At 34.8% G+C, this 10,882-nt stretch overlaps 1 pseudogene across 1 annotated transcript; it reads right to left on the bottom strand.

Annotated features, from left to right (window-relative positions):
• Positions 1–6,347: 6,347 nt before the first annotated feature.
• Positions 6,348–10,584, bottom strand: LOC117221068 (5'-nucleotidase domain-containing protein 3-like; annotated as a pseudogene). The gene is made up of 3 exons (XR_013033372.1): positions 10,579–10,584; positions 8,774–10,147; positions 6,348–7,759 (listed from the first exon to the last, which is right to left on the bottom strand). The product of XR_013033372.1 is annotated as a 5'-nucleotidase domain-containing protein 3-like (transcript).
• Between the last annotated feature and the right edge of the window lie 298 nt (positions 10,585–10,882).

Genomic DNA, 10,882 nt, shown 5'->3' with positions numbered 1-10,882 from the left:
CTCATCCCACTCTGCCGTGAGTCACAAGGACCCATCTCTTCTCGGCTCGACCTTACTCATAATTAGTCTAATAATTGGGCGATCGTGCACTCGGATTTTGTCACGCTTTTCTTCTACGGATCGGTGGAAGTGTAAAATTCCATCGAGCAGGTTGCGAATGTGGCGAATTATTTGCCAAAAGGTTTTTACCCCTCTCGCTGCTCCTTCGTTTCGCGATGCTTGTAGACGAGATGGAAAATACTCCCTAAAAGCCCATTCACTGGTGCCTAGATAGAAGATTTTCTGGATCAATTGCAGCTCACATTAGTGAAATCAAAATTGTGCTTGCTTCAATGAATCTGATGATTTTTTATATTCTTAAATTCTTTTAATTGTTATACCGTTTGAAAAAGTTGATTTCGTTCTCTACTAAAATTACTGGTGCCAGTAGGCTAATCTTTAGAGCAGCTACTATAGGAAAGAGTAATAGTAATACTCAAGTTACTTTGTTTGTTACATTCGGTAGTGCAAGATAAATATAAAGAAGATTTTCTGCATCAATTAGTCAAGTAGCATCAGGAAAATTATTTTTTAATGACTTCGATGAAATGGAAGCATTCTTAAATTCCTTTCGTTCCTGACACTATCTGAAGATGTTGATTGATTTTTTTTTTTTAATTGAATAGTACTTTGCAATAAATGTTTCTGATCCAACTGTTATGGGTCAGAATATAATAATAATAATAATACTCAATTGCTTTGTTTGAGTTGAAACTTTGGAAGAAGATGTGCGAGAGGAGGATCTTCGCATCTCATTAGGTCACTGACCCTTGCCTCCACTGCCATTGGGTCACTGATCACAATTTTCAATATTTCCACTAATGATCACTGACCATATAGCGTCTACCAGATCCGATACTGTTCTTTTAACAATTGTCATTAGATCAGCTATTTCACTATCGGTCCAGCACTTTATTTGGTGTACAATAAATTGGTGTAAAATAACGATACTAAAAATTGCAGTGATCTGCCGAGTACTTGTAAAAAATTGTTAACTTTGAAAGAAATAATGCGGAAAGAAAATTACGTATGTACTGAATGACATTTGCCCATTTCAACAATATGTATGCATCGCTAACTGATAACGTAAACTCTGTGAAAGATTTGTGTTTATTTTCTGTGCCAGCAAAAAAAATTTAACGAACTGATGAACTCGTAACAAAATGTCAAACGACAAATGGAACACGTAAAAATGACCATTGTCACGTAATTACAGCACATAGAATGCTGTAGCAACTAAGCTATTGATTCGCAGACAAATATGTCGGCTACGATATAATGAAAAATAAACACAATGAATCTATTATACAACACGGAACCAACAGCGGCGGTCAAATATCGACGTAACAGTGAATTTATAAGGTCACAAAATCGAGGTGGCTAACCGTGGTCGATATCAATGTACAGTAAATTCTCTCTCCAATTGTCCTTCAGCTTGTGAACGAAAACGGACAATTTGGGAAGAGGAGATACGATTACTCGAAACTCGCGGCTCATTTTTATAGTTGCGATTGTCAATAACTATAAAAACGAGGCCCAAGGGCTATATAATAAGGGGTGTATAATATCGACAATTATTAATTTATTAATAATATTATAGTATAATTATTATTTTACCATATTACCATATTATTATATTATTATAGTATTATATTATTATCTTATTATCTTATTATATTATTATATTATTATATTATTATAGTATTATATTATTATATTATTATATTATTATATTATTATATTATTATAGTATTATAGTATTATAGTATTATAGTATTATAGTATTATATTATTATATTATTATAGTATTATAGTATTATATTATTATATTATTATAGTATTATAGTATTATAGAATTATAGTATTATATTATTATATTATATAATAATAATATCATTATTTATTATCGGCGATAATTATCCAAAATCCTTTTCTATTCAATAATTATTAATCGATGCTTTTACGGCGTTACCAAGCATAGGCAGCCGGCGTTGAAAAAAACTTCAGAAATTTCATTAGAAACGAGACGACAAGTTCCTCAATTGGGCATAAAATATTGTTCAAGGTCACCACGATGCGATAGAGTCAGAGGTGCTTATCTCGATGTCGCCCATAAAGCGGCATTATGAAAGGAAGATGTTAGAGTGCAAATAATATCGATGACCTTGGAGTGACATTTTTTTAACGTGACCTTACCGGGACTTTCTTATACCATCAAATTCACATCTTTAGAGCAGAGAATGTCCTCGACTTTTATATTCCGTTGTAAGACGTTTCTCATGTACGGGACACCCTGTACATCGTCAGACGCAGACCTAATCTTAAATATTAAATGAAAGTGTCAACGAGCATGATAAACATGGGTCAAGGTTTATATATATATATGTAATATATATACATACGTATATATGTATATGCGAGTATCAGATCACGCTGAATCGATTAATTTTCACGGTCGACGCCCAAGGATTTTACATGGAACGATGATTCTGGATTTAGGCGCGTTTGAAGGCAATTGCCTAATTCGGCGAAATACAAAAATTGTTCATTTCATGTAAAAAAAAAAACAAAAAAAGAAAACTTAATTCCTTGCAAATAGTGCAGAAAATGTTCACATCGCAGTCTAGACAGTTATAAATATAAAATTGAAATTAACGGAAAAGTAATTAACGATTTAACGTATATATCATCGAAAAATCAATCGATCGTCGAAATAAAAAGTTTCAAAATTTCAAAAACTGCGAACGAAAAACGAAGGAGGGACAATTATGCTTAGGTCGTCGTTCTTCTAATGCATGACGCCGGAACGATTCGCCTAATAATGTCCGAGACAGTGGACGAAGCTTAATCCGCAGTCTGAACTGCTTCTATTTTGCCGCGGATATAAAATCACATTTCAAAATCGCACAGGTAATTAATTCCCCGGAGTAATAAAACCGATTTAACCGGCCTGCCTGCATAAATATTAATACGGCCGTGTAATCCCTCGCGTGACTATGGTTGTTGCGCAACCGTCGCATCCGATTCCATTTGCATTTTGATCGGTGAGATGTGTTCGACGAAAAATTCAGAAAACTTACGCACCCGTCGCTATGCTGCCCGCTTCAGACTCATTCCCAGTCATTTAGAATTCACGTTGGAACCTTCGTTTAAATCGTTTACGTGGTCAATTAGACGGTCGACGTATGTCAATTAGAAATTCGTTAATTCGTGCGAAGATTTTACCGTTTGTCTATTCTATCATTTTTACTGTTTATTATTTTATTGGTTATTATATTAGTCATTAATATTAATATTATTATTATAATAATATTATTATTATATTATTATATTATTATATTATTATATTATTATATTATTATATTATTATATTATTATATTATTATAGTATTATAGTATTATAGTATTATAGTATTATAGTATTATAGTATTATATTATTATATTATTATAGTATTATAGTATTATAGTATTATAGTATTATAGTATTATAGTATTATAGTATTATAGTATTATATTATTATAGTATTATAGTATTACATTATTATATTATTATATTATATAATAATAATATCATTATTTATTATCGGCGATAATTATCCATTTAATATTAATATTATTATAATATTATAGTTATTATAATAATATTATTATAATTAATAAATATATTTATCGTCGGATATTGATAATTATGGATGAGTATTTTTTGAAATTCATGAACGGATGTATCGTTAAAAATTGATGAATGTATTCTTGGTTTACAATTGGTAAATGTGTACATTGTTTAAAATTGATAAATGCACACAGTGTTCAAAACTGACGACTGTATAAATTGTTTAAAAAACTGACAAATGCGTACAGTGTTCAAAATTGATAAATGTGCATGTTTCTCGAAATCGATATAGACATGTATATTGTTTAAAATTATTGAACGTCCCTCATAAGCCAGTTTTACACTGTTTAAATATGGAAAATAAGCGCAACGAAATATTAAAAAAAAAAAAATAACTTTGCATACGTTGTTGCACCATTTCCACCTAATTAAAATCCCTGAGCGATTGCCGATCGGTCCGGCGAACGAATGATCGATTACGAAATCGCTCGAAACGTACGAATTCGTGAAAAAGACGAACACGGCCCGAAGTTTTCTAGACAGGCTGTTACAGTGATGTAACTGTTTTAAACGTCCATAATCCCATGGCCACCACGTGGAAAGTAAAACCGTGGAATCGCGGCGTTGGTCCCTGATCGATAACACGACCGAATTTAAAAACGGAGAACCGCTTCCCGGTGACTTGGCGATTCCTAATCGATGACCTTGGGAGGATGCACCTCATCGTTAACTTTCACCGAGACGATAGGCGATACTTAGGGGAACAAAGATGGTCGCCAATGTCAGACGATGCAGTTCCTGGCTCTCGGTCCAGCTCGCGATTGCTTCTCCGTCTGTCGTGGGAAACGTTTAATTTGTTCCGTGAAAAACGGCCGGCAGTTCTTCCCAATCAAGGACACGATCATTAAACACCGGCCGCCATTTTGCTCTCTCAGATTTATCTGTTTATCGAAGCTGATTACCAGCTACCAATCGTTTCATTATTTTTTTCGCTGTTATCCAACCGCAAATTAGAATTCCTTCGAAGAATTCCGCTCTTTTTCGGACGTTGCCAGCGAAATCCAATATGGCGGCCTGGGAAATTTTTCGACGTGCAGTCTAAATATGCTCGGATGATTAACGACGAGTTATTTCATTGAAATGAGCTGTTTACGAAGGGTTAATAATGTTGCTATGGCTTCGGGGTTATTAATATTGTCGCAGTTTGTTAATAAATATCGATTTCTACGACCACAGTGGAAATACTTTCGTTTGCAGCCGGCATTCGCCTCGGAGCCGTAACACCACCCTATCGAGCGACACCAGGGTGCACAATTTCTTATTTCATCAGCTGCAACATACTCGAATTTATTTATTTAAAAAGACAGCGTAAAAAGGGCCACATGTAATATGTGACACTTGAACGAAATATTTACATCTTTATGCGACAAAAATAATTTAATTCCTTGTGATAATCCGGCATGGACTGACCCCTCATATGGACAGCTCGGCGGTCCTTGAGTTTCTTAGGATTCAATTTTATTCGTGATCCAACGTGATAAACGAACGGCAAGGTTTTATGAAGTTAGTAAACACGATCACGAGTTCGTTCAAATAGGCGTCGGCGAAAGGTTTAAGGTCACGGGGATTGTGAAATTTCGGTGGACGTTTTTTTTTTTTCTTTTGTTTTCGACCGTTAAATGTCACTGTACTTCGAATAAAGTAGGGTAAACACCGTGGACGAGGGAAAAACTTCAGGAACACGTGCCTTCAAGAAAACCCATGCAGCCATCGTCCATTTTTCTTAAACTTTACCACATCGCAAATATCAGCGGATGAACTTCTGGCACTTGCAAATGGGCTTTTTTTGTTGTTGCGACTGTATTGCAACTCGCATCCTCGAATTGCAACATCGATCGTCAATGATTAAATACATTTTTGTTGGATGTCCTACAGCAGCGCGAAGAGCTGTCAGCTAATTGCCTAGTCCTTGCAGGCACGTGTCAACCAGCAGAAGTACATTAGTAGATAATAACGTGTCAAGCACGCCGATGCGAGACGATTTTTCGAACAAAAGTGACTTTCTTTGCAAGTCATTTTATTGTTACCTATTTATCTTTATCATTGTATATTTATTATTTATTATTTATTATAATTTTATTACCATTATTATATCTATTATTATCTATCATATAGTAGATTTATTATTTATTATTTATTATAATTTTATTACCATTATTATATCATACATTATACAATTATCTATTATTATTATTTATTACTATTATTATTATTATTATTATTATTATTATTATTATTATTATTATTATTATAGTTGTCTTTAACAAATAATAACAACAATTTAATTTAATAATTACATTTTCCCGTTCAAACCAAACAACGTTTCCCTTCTACATTCGTTTATATTATTAAAAACTGAACTCTTAACAAAGCGGAAAAGTTATGATTTGTTGACAAAGTTGAGTCATCCTGAATTATTGACAAAGTGGGGAAATTCTGAATTGTTGACAAAGTTGAACCTTTCCGAATCATTGACGAAGTTAAGATTTTCTGAATCATTGAGAAAGTGAAGAATTTCTGAACTGTTAACAAAGTGGAGAAATTCTGAATTGATGAAAACTGTAGAATTTCTCAACAGAGCCTTGTCGTTCTTATTGTAGGTCACAAGTTCTGGTAGTCGAAACTTCAAATAGCATCTTCAGTTAGAGGAGATTATGTTGACAAGCATTTCCTGTCACATTTGACTCTAATTTATTAACCTATAACATTAATTGCATCAGTTTACATTGATACTTCTAGGTTTCAGGACAACAATACTTTGTTATGTCCAAAAGTGATGACCTACAGCTCCTGAGGGATCACAGATGTTGCATCAAAGTACGAGGAAAGGTAATAACTAGACTGCAGATCTTTGTACAATATAAAAACGACGATTGTAAAAAAAAACAGAAATTAAGTAAGAACAAATTGTTTCTCGAAATAATGTCGTTATATTGAAAATAGCGTAATAATATTGTGAAATTGATCTCATGTCTTGACAATTTTATATCTCAGCTTATTTCTTTGCATTAATGCATCAAATCCGCGGTCTAGTAATAACTGTCATTAGCAATTTACAAAAATCCTACTGGCACGACATTGACAAATTTGGCATTGCGTTATTCTTCACCCTGCATAGGACAGATGGAAATATTATCGATTTCTTAAGCCCGATAGATCATTGTAATCATTTCAGTCGATTCTGTAGAATCTGTTTGCGTTCTAACGCAATTACAGTAATGCCTATCTAATTGACGCTCAGTTCGTAAACAGAAATGGACAATTTGGGATAAGGAGGTACGATTATTCGAGCCTCGCGGCTCATTTTCATGCTTACCGATTGCCAATAATCATAAAAACGAGGTGCAAGATTCGAATAATCGTATCCCCTCATCCCAAATTGTCCATTTTTGTGCGCGATCCGAACGAGAATTAGGGAGAAATTACTATACTCTGGTCCGAGCTTAATCGCGGGTAAAAAAATCCAAACGAGAGCCAGAAGGTAGATTAATGGGCTCGGTAGCGCCATTTTGAAAACCAATGGAACTTTCTCGATTGTGAACACAATAATGACAGAGATTCGCAAAAGTCTGCGATAACTTTCGCTCGACGTTTCTTTCCCCCGGATCACTCTGCGATTTGTCCGCTTTGCGGCGATCGACGCACGACTAACTAATAGAGCCGTTTCGTTTAATTCCAGGATCACGTATTTCGGGAGATTCTCTCGGCGATTGGGGCGCGCGCGCGCGCACGCGCGCGTTTAGAGAATCGGTTCGCATGAATGGCACGGTGCCATACAATGACGAATGCAATCCTTTGTGAAGTCGTTGATCCCAACACAATCGCTCCACGAACGATAGCCGTCGTGTAATCTGACGATCTCCGCTTCGAACGTGTTGAAGTTGCAAAACGGTGTTAAACGTTGTTTTGTAAGCCTGCCTATCGTTGCAGTTTCGTCATAGCTGGTACTTCGCATAAATCAAGCATGATACGTATTCCCGGATATCTATCTGTTACGAATCCATCGTGTTTTCCAGCCGGCGGTGAGGAATACAGGATGTTCCCCGAGCCTGCGCACGCACACACCACGAAACGTATTACATATCCCACTTAGCATTCAGCGAAACATAACGTTGCATGCAATCATACAAATCTGAGCTATGAGTAAGAATTGAATGCTTGATAGAAGTTAAACTATAATTTACAGCTGTCGGAGAACGATAAAAAACAAGTACAGTAATGTTCTCTCCAATTGTCCCTCAGCTTGTGAACGAAAAAAATGGACAGTTTGGGAAGCGAAGATACGATTTTTCGAGACTCGCGACGCACGTTTTCAAAGTCGTCGATTGTCAGCAATTATAAAAACGAGCCATGAGGCTGGAATAATTGTAATCATTTCATGCAGAAATAACTCTAATATAGTGATAATAATATAATAACTGTAATATATTACTATAAATATAATAAATATTATATAAAATGATGATATAAAATAATACAAAATAATAACTATAACATAAAATAATAAATATAATAGCTATAATAACCGCAATCGAAAATAATAACAAACTATAAAAATAAGTCGCAAGGTTCGAATAATCGTATCTTCGATTCCCAAATTGTCCATTTTTGTGTATAAGCTAAGCGTCAGTTAGGAAGAACTTATTCTAATATCAAAGTCTTCTAATCATTTACGGCAAAAATAACTCTAATATAGCGATAATAATATAATAACTGCAATATATTTTTTACTTAAAATATAATAAATATAATATAAAATAATATAAAATGATGATATATAATTATGATATAAAATAATGCTATAAAATGATATGAAATAATAACTATAGCCCATAAAATAATAAATATAATAGCTATAATACCACAATCAAAAATAACAACTATCCAAATTATCCATTTAAGTTTACAAGTTAAAGGACAATTGGAGAGAATTTACTACCACGTGATGCATATATATAACAGTGATATAATAATATAATAATAATAATAATAATAATAATAATAAATATATAATAAATATAAATTAATAAATAAGTAAATAAATAAATAGGAACGTAATGTACCCAGTGGGACCTATTCCAAGGCCGGCGCTGGCCCCGCATCGCGACCAGGAGGAGCCGCAGCGTACAGGCGGGCCCCGGAGAAGTGTTCCACGTAAATGTCTCGACCCCATCGGAGGGTTTCCGACACAATGGGCCGGCGCATCAGAGTTGCATATCTGCCTCGATCAAGCCGGTCAACATTTGCATCCTATCTGCGTTTCCTTTGAACCTCAGATTGTTCAATAACGATATTTCATGAGTTAGTTCTTGAATTATGGCGCCAGTTCTTCAGCCTTGTTCCTAGGTCTCGACTATAATGTCACCATCATGCTAGTCATGCTAGTCAATACAATTGCCTTACTAAAGCTGAAAAAAACGCATCCAATCACACCTTTCTCGAGCTTCGCGACTCGATCCTATAATTGAGTTTTCTAGAATTCGTCGTACATTCAGGAAGCGGTCTACTTTTCTCGCCGAAGTACGTATAGTAAATTCACCCTAATTTGAGCTCAGACTTTTTTATAGGTCGTATGGCTCGTTTTTATAGGTACCGATTGTCATTATTGGTACCGCAAGGCTCCATTAATCGAAGCCCCTATTCCCAAATTGTCCATTTTTGTTTCCAAGTCAATTAGGGTCAATTAGGGTCAATTAAAGAGAATTTACTGGATTTCGGTTTCCGCGATCGTACTATTTCCATGTCGAAATAATCTTCTCAATTGAAACCAACCGAAATTTTTCTTCCCGTATCAACGGAGTGTTGGGGACTGTTGATTACTAAGAACAGAATTTCTTTGTCTCTCATGGAATAGTCTTCTTACATACGTCCGTGAAGAGTATTTCAGGGCGGTAGTCTATATGCTCCGAAGGAAGTACGATGACGTCGAAATGAAGTCGCATTTCCGGTAGCGAGAAAACGTTGCATCGTTTTCGATCGGTGCAATGCCACTTTGTGAGAGGGTTTATTGAATATCCCGACATAAAGCGATCGGAATTTTTCTGTTTTTATAGAGCCGGTGGTAAACGACGCCATATTGGATTTGCAAGAAGCTGTCGATCTTCGGCAACAGACCCTGGTCGACAATGGGGGTCGCAAACAGCGAAATTCTTCTTGTACTTGAACTTGGTGTGATTCGGCCAAGGTAGTACTGCAGACAAACCATGGACGGTTTGTAGTAACAGGCCAGCGTGTAATCGTAATCCAACTCGTATATCTGCATCTCCTTCAAGCTTCAGCTCGTTGCAAGTAAACACTGTCTTCATATTCACGTCTTGGAGAAGCTTTCCGGATTTATATTTGCTGCGCATATTCTGATAGTTCTCGTGCATGACCTGGTGGGGTATGGGGCCATGGTGGAGACCGCGGACACCGAGGGCCCCGAGAAGAAATATACACTATTTATTATTATTATTATTATATTATATCACTGTTATATATATATATAATAATAATATAAAATAATAAATATAATAGCTATAATACCACAATCAAAAATAACAACTATCCAAATTATCCATTTAAGTTTACAAGTCAAAGAACAATTGGAGAGAATTTACTACCATGTGTTACTACCATATTATATATATATATATATATATATATATATATATATATATATATATATATATATATATATATATATATATAACACATGGTAGTAAATTCTCTCCAATTGTCCTTTAACTTGTAAACTTAAATGGATAATTTGGATAGTTGTTATTTTTGATTGTGGTATTATAGCTATTATATTTATTATTTTATGTGTTATAGTTATTATTTTATATCATTTATGATCTTAGCCATGAGGCTCAGAAGCGGTAAATACTTTCATCTTAGTCATGAGACTGAGAAATGGTATACACTTTGATCTTGAGGTTGAGAAGCAGCATACATACACTATGATCTTAGCCATGAGGCTGAGAAGAGGTATATGCGCTATGATCTCAGCCATGAGACTGAGAAGCGATATATACCATATTATCTTAGCCATGAGGCTGAGAAGAAATGTACACTATGATCTTAGCCATGAGGCTGAAGAGTGGTATACACTCTTAGCCATGAGGTCGAGGAACGGTATACAACAATAAAACAAGTATTGTAACAAAAGTCATTAAGGAAAGACTGAATAC

Source organism: Megalopta genalis, chromosome 5 (assembly GCF_051020955.1).
Source record: "Megalopta genalis isolate 19385.01 chromosome 5, iyMegGena1_principal, whole genome shotgun sequence".
NCBI classification, from domain to species: Eukaryota; Metazoa; Arthropoda; class Insecta; order Hymenoptera; family Halictidae; genus Megalopta; species Megalopta genalis.
This window is presented reverse-complemented; position numbering and strand designations above follow the sequence as displayed.